Raw genomic sequence first — 18,786 nt, 5'->3', positions numbered from 1 at the left:
TTAAAAAAATGTTTTCTTCATGGTATATTTTAGTTTCAACAACTGTATTTTCTCCTCCGAATCTTGCATAACCAAACCTCCTCCAAAGTCACGCAGTCAGTGCTTGAGTCCCATAAACCAGTAATTTTGTGCTTTGTGTTTATATGCTTAAAAGTAATGGTGGTGTTTAATACTTGATTCACAGGGCTTGATTAGTATTACTACTTACATTCCAACTTACATCAAACCTCCTTCGTCTATTTTACATTCAGAATTGACTACATTACTGACTCAAACCTTATCTGTAGGCGTTAGCTATTCCAATGGAAACATTATACTCTAAGAGAGGCCAATTAAAATAAGCGTTGTGTTATATGTTCCAGGTGATACCAAATCAGCAAAAGAAAGGATGGCAAGGTATATCAAGAAGGCAGGAAGGAGAAATTATATGAAGTTAGTCGATAAGAGGCCTTGATGGTTTCTCTAAGTTATTTTTCTAGTATTGTAACTCTAATTTTAAACTTTCCATTTAAAATGTAAATAGAAGTACTATTACACCTCCACAAATTGTCTCAGTTGACTTTCTTTTTTGATTGAAAACCTGATTTTTTAATATGTGGTATTTTTCATTAATTATACCTACTTCTGATTTTTTATTGAAAATGATTTTTCAGTTCTCAGATTGAAAGACGTAGGATCTTCAAACCAAATTGCTGTGCACACCTGTGCTGGTTTTGACTGGGACAGAGTTAATTTTTTCCATATTAACTTGTGCAGGACTACGTGTTGGATTTGCGCTGAAAATAGTGTTGATAACACAAGGATGTTTTAGTTATTGCTGAGCAGCGCTTACACAGAGTCAAGGCCTCTTCTGCTTCTCACACCGCCCCACCAGCAAGTAGGCTGGAGGTGCACAAGAAGCTGGGAGTGGACACAGCCAGAACAGTTGACCCCAGCTGACCTAAGCGATATCCCGTGCCTTATGACTTCATGCTCAGCACATAAACTATGAGGAAGAAGGAAGTAGGGGATGTTCAGAGTGATGCCATTTGTTTTCCCAAGTAACTGTTACAGATGATGGAGCCCTGCTTTCCTGGAGATATCTGAACACCTGCCTGCCAATGGGAAGTAGGGAATTAATTCCTTGCTTTGTTTTGCTTGTGTACACGGCTTTTGTTTACTTATTAAACTGTCTGCATCTCAACCCATGAGTTTTCTCAGTTTTACTCTTCTGATTCTTTCCTCCATTCCAAATGGGGAGAGTCTGTGAGCAGCTGTCTTGCACTTAGTTGCCAGCTGGGGTTAAACCATTACAACATCTCACTTTTTGTTTAACATCTTTATCAACATTCTGCATGAGGGAACTTAGTGCTCCCTCAGTAAGTTTGCAGACACCAAGCTGGGCGGGAGCGTTGATCTGCTTGTGGGTAGGAAGGCTCTGCAGAGGGATCTGGACAGACTAGATCGATGGGCTGAGGCCAACTGCATGAGTTTCAACCGGGCCAAATGCCGGGTCCTGCACTTGGGTCACAACAACCTCATGCAACGCCACAGGTTTGGAGAGGAGTGACTGGAAAGACGCCCGGCAGAGAAGGATCTTGGGGTGTTGGTTGACAGCTGGCTAAATATGAGCCAGCAGTGTGCCCAAGAAGGCCAACAGCATCCTGGCTTCTATCAGAAATAGTGTGGCCAGCAGGAATAGGGAGGTAGTCATGCCCCTGTACTCGGCACTGGTGAGGCCGCATCTGGAGTACTGTGTTCAGTTTTGGGCCCCTCATTACAAGAAGGACATTGAGTTGCTGGAGTGTGTCTAGAGAAAGGCAACGAGGCTGGTGAAGGGTCTACAGAACAAGTCTTACAAGAAGTGACTGAAGGAGCCGGAGCTGTTTAGTGTGGAGAAGAGGAGGCTGAGGGGGGAACTTAGTGCTCTCTACAGCTATCTGAAAGGAGGTTGTAGTGAGACAGGTGTTGGTCTCTGCTCCCAGGTAACTAGCAATGGCCTCAGATTGCATCAGGGGAGATTCAGACTGGGTATTAGGAAAAATTTCTTTACTGAAAGAGTGGTCGGACATTGCAATAGGCTGCCCAGGGAGGTGGTGGAGTCACCATCCCTGGAGGTGTTCAAAAAATGTGTAGATGTGGCACTTCAGGAGATGGTTTAGCAGGCATGGTGGTATTGGGTTGACAGTTGGACTTCGTGATCTTAGAGGTCTGTTCCAACCTATGATTCTATGATTCTATGATTTTTACCATGTTTCTGTGCTGCTCAACTTGACTTCTCATCTTTCTGTGAACTTGTCTGAACTAGTGAGGTGCAATCAATATGGCAGATAATGGCATGCCAGCAAGAATATAGTGCGCCAGTTTAAGGAAAAGAGAGAAAATGTGTTCTTTGAACTTTCTTTGAGCACTGCCACAGGAAAAACTGATGCAACTTGATTTTAAGCTGCCTTGAAATAAAGTAATTCTTTCGTTTGACCAACAAAAGTATTTAGATCTGTTTTGGGCCAACCTTATAGCAACCGCTAAGTCAGGTTCTTCGATGGACATGTTTGGTTTTGTCCAGATGTTTTTCCTTTACAATTATTTCTATATCTAAATCTATTTCTATTTCTAGATCTCCATATACTGTGGGGTGCTTTTAGGTGTTGCCTTTGTTGATTCTTTTGTGCTACATCTTTGGTCACTTGACACTACAGTTAACAAAATGCCTTGTAGAGAGACAGTAAACTTTTAGGAAGAAACAAGAGCAGTGTGTAAGCACAGGTCCAGTAGTGTTCAATTTATGCACTTCAAGCATTTTGAGGGGGATCTTGGAGGTCAGGGGAAGTCCTCAATAACTGAAGAAAGGCAAATGTTGCACCTGCCATCAAAAGAGGTCAACAGGTCAATCTGAGAAACTATAGGTTGATCAGCTTCACTTTTGTTTCTATGGGAAAAATTTGGATTGAGTGGTCCCGGGGCGCATTTCTGGGCACATGTAGGAGAAAACATTGACTGGGAACAGACAGAATTAGTTTACCAAGAGTGAATCATATCTGACAAACCTAATTGCCTTCTACATATAAAATGATTGGAGAAAGGTAGATGGGGAGAGGGCAATTGTCGTCATTTTCCTCAACATTAGCAAGGATTTTAACTCTTTCTCCCAGAATACACTTGTATCCAAGGTAGGACATTACAGTCTGGATGGATGGACCACCAGATGAATTGGATGGTTGAATGTCTGGGCTTCCAGAGTAGTGGACCACATGCTACTTCGAGGCTGGTAACAGGTGTAGTACTACGAGGGTCTATCCCGGGACATGGCCTGTTTGACTTCTTTATCAATGACATGGAGGAGGTGATGAACTGCACTTTCATCAAGTTTGTAGATGACTACAGACCCCACTCAATATGTTCAAGGAGAGGGCTGCCATTCAGAGGGGTCTAGATAACCTGAAGGAATGAGCCAACAGCAACTTTACAAAACTCATCAGGAACAAATGCTAAGTCCTGCCCCTGGAAAGCAACAGCCCCTCGCAGTGATAGGCTGAGAGTGCGTGGCTGGGGAGCAGTTCTTCAGGAAAGGCCCTGAGAGCTGGTGGGCAGCAGCTGAGTGTAAGCCAGCAGTGCCCCTTGCAGCAATGAAGGCCAATATCATCCCGAGATATATAAACAGGGCGCAGCCTGCTGATGGACAAAAGGGAATACCATCCTTTACTTGCACTTCTCCCATCTAGGCTACTGACGGCTTGTTTGAGGCTCTCTAATATGAGAAAAAAAATCAATAAACTGAAGCAAGTTTAGTGAAGACCAACGAGATTGTCACAGCTGGATCTCTTACTCTTCAAGGAGACCCTGGGGGAGTTGGGCTTGGTCAGCCTGGGGAAGACATATCTTTGAGGGTATCTAACAGCATTCTCTGGTGCCTACAAGGAAGACATCAATGGAACAGATCCCGGCTTTTCACAGTGATGAATGGTAGGAGGAATAAAGACCATATGCACAAGTTAAAAGAAGAGAGGTTCAGACTAAATAGAAGAGATATCTTTTCATCATGTGGCCAGCCAAGCAGAAGGAGGCTGCCCAGATCAGTTGTTTCTGTCTCTATTCTCAGAGATTTACAAGATCCAAAAGCATTAAGCCTGGTCTGAGCACAGAACTGGTTTTGCTGTGAGCAGGACTTGGAATAGATTACCTCCAGAAGTCCCTTCCAACCTGAATTATCCTATGGTTATATATTTACATGAAAAAGAAACATATGGCAAAAGCTTTCTGGCGAAGTCATTACTTGAGAGTTGAATTTCTTGAAAGTCAAAAGACAGATGTGTCTAGTCAACTCTGTTTGCAACTCAATGGACCCCTTGCCTGAAGATTTCCAGAAGAATGGAAAATATTATTATTCGGGTAATAGCTATGTCACCTCTTTGTCAGACACTTACTTCTGTACCAGTTGTGCTTCAGTGGTTTTCATAGCAGGTGTCACAAGTACACAGATTCCATTTCTGTTGACTCCCTTTGGAAGTCCTCTGTGCAAAGGATATTTATGATTGGTTGAATGAACAAGGTAGGGTAATTTTAGGCCGTGGTTTTGTCATCTTCCCAGTCTGCAACATACTTATTCAAACCTTCACATGGTCAAAAGCCATTAGGAGCACACCTCATATTTCTGAGAGCTGAGGTGATGGGGTGCACTGTGAGTAAATCACAGGCGGCTCTTCAGATGTTCCTAGATTACATGGGATGGGAGTGGATGAAGCTGAATCCCCAGAGACTAACATCACCAGACCTTAATGGCTCTTTATTTCTCACAGTGGAGGGTTTAGATTGTACAGCAGTCACCTCCTGTCCCAGGCCTTACGCTGCTCATGAGAGGCACAGGATGTCCCCCTGAACTGTTTGAGGGTTACTGTTTCAGCACTGCTGTCTTTGGCAATAGGAATTGTATTATTTGAGTTACACATGAAGTCAAACTGTGAAGCGGGTTTGCATGAGGAAGTGCCAGTTCTGTTCAGAGAAGGACAGGAACTTTATCTGCTGCTTGGGTTTTTTTTTCATACAGAATGGTTTTGCATGCTGTAGGTTGAAAGGTGCTGCAAAAGAATGTGCCATTCTCTTTTCACCAACTTGTGAAATTTTTTTTAATTCTGGTAGTAATCACTTCCTTGCTGTGTCTTCATCCCTTTTCTTTCCTGTAAAACAAAAAACAAAAGAAAAATATCCCCAAACCATATGCTAAATGCTGAACAAATAGTAAAACTCTTAAGTCTGGAAGTCCCTTCCCCATAATCTGACAGTTCTCTATTTCCATTTACTTTTACATTAGCAGAAACCTCTTGCTGGGGTTTAATTTTCAGGAAGAAAACAGGACTCTGTGCTTGCAAGGGCTCACTGCTTCACACAGTGCCAGAGGAGAGTTCTTGCTTTCCAGAGAGCCTGTGCTGGACAAAGGAGCAAGATACATTGAACAGAGTGTGAAATTTGCTGTGTTATCACATTCCTGTGTCTTCATTCATTTTTTACTTTTACTGGAGTGAAAATATCAAAAGCTCCATTTAAAAACACTTCTACATACTTTATACATTCGAAAATCATGGAAAATTAGTGCCTGTAAGACAACTTCTGAATTACTTCCTGTTTTTATGGACTGAGGGAATTTTCTTCAAAGCTACATCAGGCTGTCAGAAGGAAGGCCAAGGCTGGTTTTTGTGGTGCCTTTGTATCGTTTGAGTCCTGGGCTTTGGAGATGTGCCTGGCCAGTGCCAGGTGAACCTCTCGTCCAAGTTACAGTTGGGGAAGATGAGAAATGCTGGTGCAAGGTCCTCTTGCAAAGCTGGAAACGGAGACAACTGGGACTACACACCTAGGGAAAGGAGTGGTCTGCATATCAGAAATGGAAGCAGTGCAAAGATTGCTTTCTTTGTCAAATGGATATGAAGACACTAAATCCTTGTTTCACATTTATTTGGGGATATAGAGAAGTGATAAGGCTTCACCCTTCCTAACAGTTTGTTTTAAAAAGAGATTTGTGAGGTTTTGTTCTTATAGCAGGTATTTTGATGGTTTATAAATTCCCTGAGATCTTAATGGTGTCATAAATATAGAAGTGACAAAATATGCAAATAAATGACTCTTAAACCAATTGAATAAAGTATGCCACATGTAAAAAGAATTTATGACCCAATTGAGATGTAAGTGAATATGTAAATTAAATAGCCTGAGTTACTAAAAGACATGCATAAGAAGTGGTTACTTCTTGCTTTCTGCATCTCTTGGCCATCAGAATTTTTCAGTCCAATATTATGAGGATGAAAGGGATAGCAAACTACTAACAAGTTTTTGCTTTGTTAGAGCTCTTCTTTGGATCACTTAATAAGCAATGCTAACATTCCTTCTTGACTTCCATTCAAAAAAGGATTTTTCTGTAACAAATTTAGTATGACAGGTGAGTAAAGAACCTAGCAGAAATGATAAATGCAAATTGAGCTGAACATTAACTCAATTGAAAATGACAGTCAACAGTGTAAGGGCCTCCCACAATGCATATGGATAACAAATTTAATGTTTTCAAAGTACACCACACCCAGCTTACACCCTCTCTCGTGACAAAGGAAGACCTGAGAAGAAATACTACAGACTACAGTCTAAAAGAGCTTCTTTTAAGAAAAGAACAGTAGCACAGGTAATGTGTCTTTGGGGAATTCAGGGTTAGGATAGTATCCTTTCTGAAGTTAGGTGAGTCCCCACAGTTCAAGGCAGAAGAGCTATACTGTGCTAGCATGATTTAGTCCTTCTTTTAATACTTCTCTTGTTTATTTTCTTGTATCTCTCTTTTTTATCTAGAATAGTGGTTCTTCTGAAATTAATCATCAGATACCAAACTAAGCTACCAAGAAAAACACCTGCAAATTTAGCCAGCGCTCTCTGTGAAAAAGAGATGAAATGGGAATTTCTAGAAGCAGATATAATCAGATTCATAACAACTGAACTTTTTTTGCATACTCTGGTCACGCCTTGTGTATTTTTGCAGGCTTTGAACAATGTGTATAAAAATAACCTAGCTTGCTTTGCTGGGTTCTCGGCAGCACACCCTACATCTGCGCACAACTTTGTTCCCTCAGCCCTCCCTACTGCGTGAAGTTCCTTTGCACTTCTGACTAACTCAGCTTTTCCTGAAGGCAGGGTTGGCTGAAAAGTCCTGCACACCTACTCTCACACTCCCATCCATACTTAGGCCTGGCAGGAAATGTGAAGTTCTCCAAGAACCATAAGGAGATGCTGAAACTTGCCTGAGAATGAGATTGCTGCCTTATGGCTTCAGTCAGAACATTTTTTGAGGGGGTGTGGATTGCAAGGGGGTGTGTGAGCAATGTCAATACTAGACATAGAAATGAAATGAGAGGTAAAAGTCATGCTGTACTAATCAGCCATCCATTCAGCTTCACGGAACATCAAGAAGCTAAGTACAGCATATTGCCCGAGAGAGACAGAAAGATAGTTCATGAAACAGTTTCCAGAGATGTCTGTGTCTGATTCAGACTATGAGGCCACAGATTCCTTTTTAAAAATACTTACTGTTTATTTTCCACAACGGCTCTGGAAATCCCAGAAGCCTCTTAAAACTACAGCACTGGAAAAGAAGCTAGTCCGCTCACTTAATAGACCCTGTTCATGCTGGATTGGGACTTATCTCCCCAGCAAAGAAAACACCATTCTTCCTGGAGTACTTGGGTCCTTGCTTAGTGTGGAAAGGAACAGCAGCACACAGAACAAGGTGATGAGGGCCAGCTGTAATTTTGATTTGCATAAAACATATTTTATATCTGGAGTATAGGAACTCTTCCAGTGCAAAATATATTTTCATGCAAAGCGGAAAGGAATAAATGCATCTAAATACGGACGAAGCAAAATTGTGGAGAGAAAATTTAGATTTATTTATTTAGATTTATTTCACTTACAGTACAGCAGAACTCCACTGTTTAGTAGAAATGTAGAGTGTTGTGAGATTGTACTGTATGTCTTAGTCAACTGCCTTTAGCAGAAAAGCCTATGAAGAACTCTAGTCTCATACATATATCTTAATTCCTTTAAATCAGGCAATGAATTTGTGCTTGAAAAAAGATGCGTGAAGCTTACTCCTGAGTTATCAATCACTGTGATCTTTTTAACAGATGGGAACTTTTTGTGAGTCCTGAAATAATTACAGGGTAAAACCTTCATATTTCTGTATGAGTGTTTTGTTAATAATGAGGCTCTGATCAAAAAACAAAATCAAATGAACCTTGTTCCATTGTGAGTTTCAACCACAAAAAGAGAAAGAGAACAAATCCAACAAAATTTCACATCCTAAAACCTGTAATTTTGGTCACTGGGGGGAAACATAATAAGGTTTGTAACTTAAATACTTATTTAGATGTTTACCTTCTGTCCCTAGATACGGGTATGCCATGATACTCACAGCATATCTAAAAATCTATAAATACATAAACAGAGGTTTGGGTATTTAGCTTTAGATGCACACATTTTAGAACTTCAGTGATATTGTATAGTAAAAATATTCGAGAACAGGGATTAGGATGTTTATGTTCTCACCTTCAATCTCCTACTTCACACTTGGGGGTTGCACTGAACACAAACTGTCTCCCTTGCAGATATGAGAAGTTAATCCCTAGTCCTTTTGGCTATTCATACATATATTAGATGCTTTACAAAACTGTTATTAAAAATATCTAAGGCAGGCTTCAGGTGATGAAGACATTACGTATGCACAGTTCTCTGAGTTTGTAAACGTTTTATCTTCATAGGGACTCAGTTCCCAAACACACATTACCCAGTGAAGTTCATCAAACTGACAGTTTAACTTGGGGTCAAAATCTGACATCGACACTAAAGTCACACTTCCATTGATTTCAAGAGGAAATGCAGCTACTGGAGCTTGATTTCTAAACTTGCATTTCTTTTTGTCCTCACCAGTGATGGTAGCACCATTTGGTTCTAAATAACGCCAGTTACCCCTCTGACTGCTTGACTGTGCTGGCCAATCAGGATAACATCTCTCTACTAGCATTAACACCTATACCTAATAATGTGTGAAAAATTGCAGCTGAATTTATTTGGCTACATCATAATATACTTTAAAAAATTGCCTTTAGTGACTAGTCTGAATCACTGGGACGGTATCCTTTATCACTCTATTTCCCTCCAGCTCTTCACACTATTTATCTTTTCTCTTTCAGTTTCATCAGGAGCATCACTGTAATCAAATTCTTCAAATGAAAGTTAACTCAGAAAGAATGCAAAATTTAATTTTGAAACTACCCTGATGTGCTTCCCTATTCTTTTTTTGTGTTTCTGCAGATAATTTCAGGCTTATGTTGGTCTTTCTCTTGTTAAAATACAGTTTCCAGGGCAAAAAGCACACACATTAAATTCCCTACCTGTACTAAGCTATTAGCTTTCAGGGAAAAATGCATATTGAATTACAGTAATACAAGAATAGCAGAATAATTAAATGAGAATAATACATTAGTACCTCTACATTATCTTCCAGACCATGCAGAACAATTGTGTTTCCTAAATCACAGGGGACCAGGTACATACTGTTAAAGGAATAATTCTTCTCTGTTTGCTCCACCATCTATTTGCAGCTATAATAATTTGTACATGGTATGTGGAAGTCTTTATTGCCCCTAGAGGACTATTTTCATCCAAGGCCACTTAAATCGTAGCAATACTAACGCAAAAAACTTACCTTCTTGTGCTTATAAGTATTTGTGATCTTGAGAGACACTTCAACAATAACATTTCTGCTTTTGACACTGCCTTTTGACATCTCATCACAATGAGTTCAAGATGAAGTATATGGATATTACTACTTTAGTATGCGTGTTTCCTAAATTGGATAGTCTAAGAGAAAGTATGTAGTTTTGGTAAACATTTAACAATTACCTGAAATATTTCTTATATAAAAAATAAACAAATAGAGATTGTAAGTATGTATAATGGCTTGTAACAGTAACCTACTTTATAACCTCATATTCTATGGAAGAGTTCTTTTCACCGCACTGCCTCAGAGGCAGTACTGTATTGTTTCATCTGTAAAAGAAATGACAAATGTGGCCTGTTCATTTATCCTGCTGTTAAATGATAGGAAACAACATGAGGTGCCCAGCTGGGGAACATGGTTGTACTGCTGTGTTCATTGTTACCTGTTAGACTAATCAGGATTTGAAACTCGGATCTCCGCTACTGTGAAAATGATAGTCTTAAAAGCAGCAGTGCGTGCATCAGGCATCTGGATTTCTGCTTGTGTGGCAAAGACATATCTCCCTGTCTGTAGTAAGAGGAGAGTTATACCTTCTTTCCCATGCTGATATATCTGCAGGGTCCCCAAAGCAGGCTAGACAGAAGACGCTGTTGCAAAACTATTTTAAGAGTTACAGAGCTTAAAAGTAATTGTCTTAGTTGTTGTCTGCCATCAAAGGATTTGAGCCTCACTGACTGAACACTGCCTAATGAGGCTATTTCTAACACCTCAGATGACGTGAGAAAGGCAGCTGCTAAGCAGAAGCATCTTGTGGATTCCTGAGGTTCAGCTATTTTCAGGATTTAAATTTAAACTATGGCCATTCTCAAATCAAGCAGGCCAACAAGTTAATATCCTTCCAGATTATCTGCATACTGGCGCACAGCAAAGTGCATCCAGGTTTTGGTGGCACTTTGTTAGGTGAGAGCTAAGTTTTTGTAATCTGTGAGTGTAAGCAGTCTTAAACTGACTTTCTAATGGACAAACTGTATTAGCATACGCCACAGTTAACCAGTTTTAGGAGGCCCCATTTTTGCCTGGGGCCTGGGACATGCTAGATGAACACAGGCATGGACTCATTTGACTGGCATGAATAACTCAAAAATATGTTTAATTCTGTTGTTTGTACCTTTTCATTGATCTCCCTAGACCAAAGCGTTATTCAGATTGATTCTTTCAGCTTATCTCCATCTCTATTTTCTTCTTCTTAGTGCTCAGAAGAGAAAAAAATTGTGCAACGAGAAGAAACAATTATTTTCTCAGAGGGAAACACATGGCGTCAGAAAGACATCAATCACTACCACTTTCTCTTCCTTACCTGGGAGTTATATCTCCACTTGTACATACCTATGGAGCTGAATGTTGCTGCAGGCGATGTGAGCCGGGAGCCCTGGTTGTGACGCTCCACCCACAGACTGTACAGCAACACACCAAGAGAAAGTCTTTCATCTTGTTCTTTGCTACTCTCGTGCTACCGCACACTGTCACCACCTTCGTGAGCAGTGAAGGAGATCATGGAAGGAGAACAAAGCCGAGTCTTGAAAGAATCTGTTCTCACTTTCTTGTGTTTCAAAAGATACACAATTTGTCTTCGAAATTAAGAAAAGTAACTGCTGCTGCTCTCTGTAATGCTTCTCCCCTGCCTCCCTCAGGAGGGGAAGAAGTAGAAACTAAACCTCCAAGTATTATTTTGACTGCAGTTTAAAACAGCTACAATGTAATTAGTCCAAACTATCACTGTGAGAAAGCACACGCACTAGTTAAACAACATCTGCCATTCAGAGCCTAAGCCTAAATATCCAAAAGCTCTTCTGGCAATTTCAAGTTGGTGTTATATCATCAGCACTGAAAAATATCAACAAAAGCAATAGCAGCGCTGATATTTCCATTGTGGTTACTTAGGATCTATGGATCATCTGTGACATTTTTGAGAATCAGGCATCTTTTAGACCCAACACTGGTAAGATTATGCCATGGCTTAATGCTACACGTCCTGAACATTACTTACATCAGTTCAATTTCATGTGTACTAAGGACATCATATGAAGACTGAAATTTTTGCCATGTTTTTCAGCTGATTTTTATATTCAGTTTATGCTGCTGATTCTTAGAATTGTTTAGCATCAATGAATGGACTCAAATATCTGTTAGCTATATGAAATTTCCAGTGACATAAATATAATTTTTTTGAAACAGGAAATCATTGGCATGGAGCTAAACTTTTATTTTCAATCAGGCTGCACTATTTTCTAAATTATTTTACAGCACGATAATCCAAGAGTCACCAAAGAGTGTTACCCATCTGTAGGCTTATGGGAGATATAGCCTGATGAGATAGCCTCGTATCACATTTTTGAGAACCCTCAGTGGAATCCATAGTCTAGAAGATGATGGGTCTCAATTTTCTGAAACAGGACCCTTAGAAAACATTTCAACTTAAGCATCTGAAAGCTGAGATGTCACACTTGCTAACTGCATTTTGAAATCCCGTTCACCTACATGCAGGCAGTTGCCTGTATCATGCAAATCATATGATATCATGGTAGTCTAAAGCTGCAGTGCAGGGTCAGAGCCCCATGTGCTCCAGCCTCATTTCACAGTGCTAAGGCATGTAGAGGAGGGACCATCTTTCCCTTTATGCTTGCACAGTTCCACTGCTGGACCCTGAGGTGCTATAGTGGCACAGGATGTAAGGTGGCAAATATTCTATACTGATATCCCTGAGTTCATCAGAGAATGGAACCAGGAAAAACATCTGTCTCCACATGATTCTAGTGCCTTCCTGGGATGTCCTGGTGTAGCTGTAGGATGTTATAAATTTGGGATCATAATTTTGTAGCATAAGAAAAGTAGCTCTTCAACTGTTCTTTGGTTTTGGGAGAGGGGAGGTGGAGGAGTGTTGATCAGTTTCCTGCCATTGTATTCATCTTTTTTGGATTCATGCTGAAACACTGCATATGAAATGAAATGAAGAGCCTATGGAGACTATACCTAGTGCATCACAAATCTAAAGATTACCTTTGTGGTTTCTTTCGTCTTTAAAGGGTACAATATTTTTTAGATTCTCTTAAGGTGTGCTGGACTAAGATATATGTTAAATGTGATGTTTTAGAGCCAATTTTTGTCTTGTATTGAATCCTCTATGTTTCTGTCTCAGCCACTGTGGGGTTACTGCACAAGTAGTCAGAACTACTGTTTAGTGAAGTACTAATATATCTATACAGTTATGACAAGATAGAATTTCCCTGATGTATATTATGTTATTTATCCTCTCAGTGCACATTCCTGCTGCCAGAGGGAAGAGCTGCAGTATGAAAGAAAGCACCTTCTGTTAATATCAGCTCCATATTTACAGTTTTCATTTTTGGTGTTCTCCAGCTAGGAAGCTATGAAATACTTGGCATACTATACCATTTTTACTTCTTATAAAATGTGGAAGTGAGTTTACTGGGAAAGTGAGCTGACCCCAGTGCAGTAAATTTGATTGCACAACTGCTAATATATTTGTAGCCTAACCCATAATAGTTGCTATTACTTCAGTTTTGGGCATCTGCTGAGCAGATGTTGTTAATAACACCGAGCATGCAGAAGGTTTGATACGTTTTTGGTGTGCATGACTGGAAAAGAGCATATGGCCAACAAACTAATTTCCCTAGATCAACTCAGCCAGACATGACAGGCAATTGCACTAAACTACTCCTTCCTCCCTCCGGGTTACCAGGAGTTCTTGTCTGATACCTGTTTTACCTTATAGTCTTTGTGTATCTTTCTATTCATATTTTATTCACTATCTCTGGTAAATCCTAAATCTAATATAAAAGAAGTATGCCCCTCAATATCAGTCTTTTCCACACTCACCTCAAATTTCCTACTACTCTTTCTGCAAGGGTCTGCTTACGACCTCTGTAAGCCATCTGCCAGGACTATGCAACAAAGCCTCCAGTAAGTCTTTAGGGTTCTTTGGCTTAAGGGTCCCCACAGAAAACTGAGTGACTCACAGGAGTGAACAAGGCTTTTACAGTCTCAAGTAATGAGTGAAACAAATGGCTTTAAAGAAACAGAGCTTTGGCAGAGTTGTGGAAGAGAGCAACTCATCCATTTGTGGAGCTCTCAGAGAGCAGAGAGCTCCTGCTTTCCAGACCATCTCAGCAACAGGAACAGGATGGTCCTCTCTCTCATGTTCTGAGGGGTTACTACAGAGAGCTCACCATAACCCTTCCTCTCTCAAAGGCTATGTTTATAAAGCTGAATAAAACAGTGCCAGAGGTGGCCTTCAATGAAATGTCATAGACTGCATCCACATTCTACAGCAGTTGCCCTAAGTCTATGCATTGCCCCTGTAAGATGCTCCCGTGGTCCACAGATACAAACAGTACTTGTTGTATGTGTATATATTTCGGGGGTTTTTTCAGATCAAAGTCTCTGAAACAATGGAGCCACATGCAGCCCATCAAATTGTTTTGTGGTGTTTTTTTTCCAGCATGATACTGGAGGTATTTGGATTGTACTGCAGGACTGTGGAGGGACCCAAATCTGTCTCGTCTATACTGCATTTGCAATGGTCCTCAAACTGGGCCCAGGGACTGCCTTGGAGTGTGCTAGTTGTTTAGTCTAAGCTATGCCTCTGAATGTCTGCCACCCAGCACTGAGGGGATGGTGTGCCCTCAGTTAAGCAGTAGGAATGAATAATGATTCTGTGCTCAAGCTTCCTCCACACCTTGTTTTATTTAGCTGTATAAATGTAGTCACAGGAGTCCGACTGCTGAGTTGTTGCTCCCTTGGTGTAGTCTCCTTCCAGAGCTGCATAAACCTATGTTAGCATCACTAACGTCATTTTTTCTGCAGAGGTCACACTGGGATTCCTATGCTAAGCTGCTTATGGCTGTGGTGCACCAGTTCCTGCTGACACTGTATACCACTCTGTTTGCCACTGGCTTGCTGATTGTCTGCAGCTGCTTTGGGTGGTTCTTAATTTTTAATCCAGTTCGGTGACACAAGCAGCCCACACAAAACTCACTTCACAGAAGTAAGATACATTTGGCACCATCTTCCTTCTTCTCAAAAAGCCTGTTTCCCCAGATCAGCATCATCCCTGCGAGGCAGATTCAGGCATTTGTTTAATACATAAACACACCCTTGCTGTTTGTCTCATTTCAGTTGTAATTCTGTCTTTAAACATAGTTTTCAATAGAAATGCACCAGAGTGTTACAAAACCTACACACTCATGAGTGTACCCTGGCACAAACCTTTAGCCTGAGTCAGCTCCTGTGCTCTCCAGCAGATATCTATAGAGTTTTATTCACCCTCATTCTTCTCCCTCTAGCTTCTTAAGAAGAGTTGGTCTTTCTGCCCTTCTTCCTCTCTTGTCTACATGCCTCCAATTTTATATATCATGCCAATGATTCCTCAAAAAAGTGCATACCTCACATTTCCTATGAACATCAGTTTGCTCTGAGCATAACACATTTTTGAACAAGACATCAATTCAACTGAAGACTGTATAAATTCCTGTTGCCTTTCAAAACTTCCATCAAGATAAACAAAAAGATTTACAGCATTTTATGATAATGGAGATGTGACACATTCCTGATTCATACTTCTTCAAAGATTTACTGTATTGAGATTGGGCCTCCTGGTTCCTGTCCGCAGTGCTGGTCCGTGAGGATTGCTGGATACTTTCAACAAGTACTGCTGATGAGTTTTCTGCTATGGCATCTGACTTCTGTAGGAGTGCTTGTGAAATCTCTTTTACTCAGACATAAGCATCTGCAGAATCTGCACCCTTAGAATGCCTGCCTGAGTTAGCATGACACCCAAAAACCTAATAGCTTACCAGCTTCTGTTATTCACTTTTTTGTTTTCCAATAGGTATGGAGATTTTTGTCCCCAGATCTCAATTTTTAAAAAGACAGAAAATAAAGAGAGAAAACTGAGGGAATTCCCCTCTGAGTACATATGGATTTCCAGATAATAGCAAAGGCTTGATATTTTTCATACTCGCTGTACCTTGCACAGGCTTTAAAATTTTGAATGGCCCCATGCAGTGCAAAAATTACACCCCGGTCTTGCTCCTATGTTCCAGATTTCAGTTAAAACCGTTTATATGGAGCTCCTGCAACCCTATCATCAAAGCTGAAAAGGCAAACTCTTCATCACACATGATTTAAAAGAATGTTACAATTTAATTCTGATTGATTTAGAACTCCTTTGTAAATTGCTGGTTCAGGTTAAAGAACAGGTTTTCTATTAAATTGGGATCTGTGCAAAATCAAGATCAAAAAGGGTGTGATAAAACGCTTTAGAATTTCACATAATTTAGGGGGGTCTCCACTGAATAGTGACTCCCTTTTATTCTGTATTTTAGGCTCAGAGAGCTCATGTATTCATTCAGTCACTACTAAAACAATTATTTATTGTGAATTGTTTGTGTTCTAAGTATTATATCTTTGCTTACATTCTTGCTAGTTACTGCAGATTCTTGTTTTCTTTTGATGGGGATTTTGCTTTATGTTGTGCTTTATTTTTGTTCATTTCTTTTTCGAGGTTAGCTTCTAAAAGTAGTCTGTTGCATTACAGTTAATAGCTGCGATAATTAGGCAAATACATAGTCACCTCGATGGAGAAATGAGTAATAATTGTCCTTGTCTTAAACAATTTAAAATGTTAGTAAATCACACAGATTTTACAAAATGAAGGCAGCCCGCTATGAGGTTTACTTTCAGAAAACAAGAGTTTCAGGTAAATAAATTGTTTTCTATCTTTAGTGGGCAACTTTCTTCTCTTCATTGTCATGGTTAAGGCAATGTGAAGCCAGTAAAGAGAGATCTGAGAATTTGTAAGCCCAGGAAAATGCTCTTTAGGGATTTTTGAGTCAGAGGCTTGAGGATAACCAGAACCAGATGCAGATTTCATTAGACAGATTATAATTCGGCTTGCATGAGTGCACAAAGAGACGTCCCTGTTTGATCCCATGCCTTCTCCCTGCGCCTGTATGAAAGATGGTCACCGTCTCTGTCCTAGCGCCCGTAGAGCAAGAGATGGAAAGAGATCATGGCCAGCAATGCTGCCTGCTCTAATAGATGCAGGGTGGGATACAACTCTGTCTTAATTAGGATCAGATGTTGGATTCCCGCTGTCATACACTCTCATAGTCTACAGTACATGGAAGTTGCCACTTTCACTTCAACGTTCCCAGTGAGCCAGAGCATATCTGGTATCCCCCATTGACAGCCAGAGCCTAAATTATAGCAGACTGTGTGTTAAAGTCCCAATAAAATCCCATGGGAGTCTTTCACCAGCCATAGTGCTGTAGGAACAAGCTTCTCATAAGAATTTTTATTTTCAGACTTGTATGAATTCCCACTGAACCAGGTCAACATAAATCGTTATACTGCTAGCAAGAGCACTCCTCATTACCACGTATCATAAAGATGAATCATCTGCAATCTGCCTGCACTTACAGCTGTCTTGCTTAACTTCTTGGATGGAGCATTGCCTGCTCATGTGTTGTTTATACGTAGTATAGGGAATAGGTGTCAGAAAAGATGATTTCACCAAGATAATTTAAATAGAACAACAACTGTTAGCTTGTTAGCAATAATTTCCCTTTTGGTGACTGAACAAGAAAGCACTATTCCCCCATGAAGATTTCCAACCTGCTGGCACCTGCTCCCTGCTTCAGCATCATGAAGTTTCATCAGTCAGGCTCCTGGACTGCTGTCTCTGAGCTGGGGCCCTTTCTTGCCAGGGATACCAGAACATCAAGAACATGTTTTCATCTTACTCGGAGTGCTTTAATATCAAAGACTAGGAAAGTACAGAAGAGGAAATGTTTCCTAGCCAGTGGTTTTTCTTTTTTCCTCCTCTATCTCTTGCTGAAGCTAATTCTTCCCAAAGTACTTCATCTTTTCAGCTGGACAAACTGTTCTGAACTCTTCATATTGAAACTCTTGGATGTTCTGTAAGAGCATTCTAGAAAGGGATTTCTGAAACATAGGCTAAGCATAGCCATTGCCTCTGTTTTTAAGTGTTCTGAATTCTTATGAGGGATACACTAATTGTTTCCTCCCAAAGGGGTCAAATAATTGCAGGAATCTGAATTTAATTAGCCTTCTCTGCCTATTTTACTTTTTTTCCCTTTCAACTAAGTCAGAGCTGTAAACATGAAAATAAACAATTCTTGCTCAGTTTCTCATCATACTGTAACACAGTCCAAACCACTTCTCAGCTCCCACTCAACATTCAGAAAACAGAGCATCTCACACAGAGCACCTGCCATCTTGCAGGATAGTGCCATATGTGATTATCTAGAAGATTTATGTAGAGAGATAACAGCAAGCTTAAGACAGATAAGAATGTTTCCTCTTACGGCGGGCTCTGGTTAGTTATCAAATAAAAATTGTGCAGGCATCTCCGTGCTCTTTTTCTTGTCTTGCCTCTTTTATAATAGTTGAAAAAGCATAAGTAAGATCTATCAGAAAAAGTAAGACTGCAACAGGAATAGAAATACTTGAGCAGGGATACGAAATATTGCAGTTTGCTGCTGATGCTTTTTGTTTTCGCCTTCAAAATCCAATCAGATGTCTTGAAAATGTCATTTATTTTGGCATTTTAAGTATGTTCTGGTTTCAGAATCAAAATATGGATTTTTATTTTCTGCATCTCAGAAAATACATTTAAAAATTTTGGCAAATTAGTTTGCATTTCAGTTAACTAATTTGTCCATAAAGTACTCGGGCACCTACATTTATGATCAAAGCTCACCTAACAGAATTATGCAGACTGTTAAAGAAGATCCAGAGAGAGGGCAGCGTGTATTTATTTCATAAACTGCTCTGAACCATGTGTCTTTTAAGATCTGACCGTGCTTTATGACAGCTCTAGAATATGTAGAGAGTGTCTCTACGAAATACAGGGGAATTCATGACCTTTTTCCTATGAATCATTTGATTCCTTGTCTTTATGCTGGAGAAAAAAAATGCTGCATTTTTTTGAACAGTAGCTGCCACCAAAACTGACT

The sequence above is a fragment of the Opisthocomus hoazin genome, chromosome 2 (genome assembly GCF_030867145.1).
Source record: "Opisthocomus hoazin isolate bOpiHoa1 chromosome 2, bOpiHoa1.hap1, whole genome shotgun sequence".
In the NCBI taxonomy this organism is placed as follows: domain Eukaryota; kingdom Metazoa; phylum Chordata; class Aves; order Opisthocomiformes; family Opisthocomidae; genus Opisthocomus; species Opisthocomus hoazin.
Note: the sequence above shows the minus strand (reverse complement) of the source record.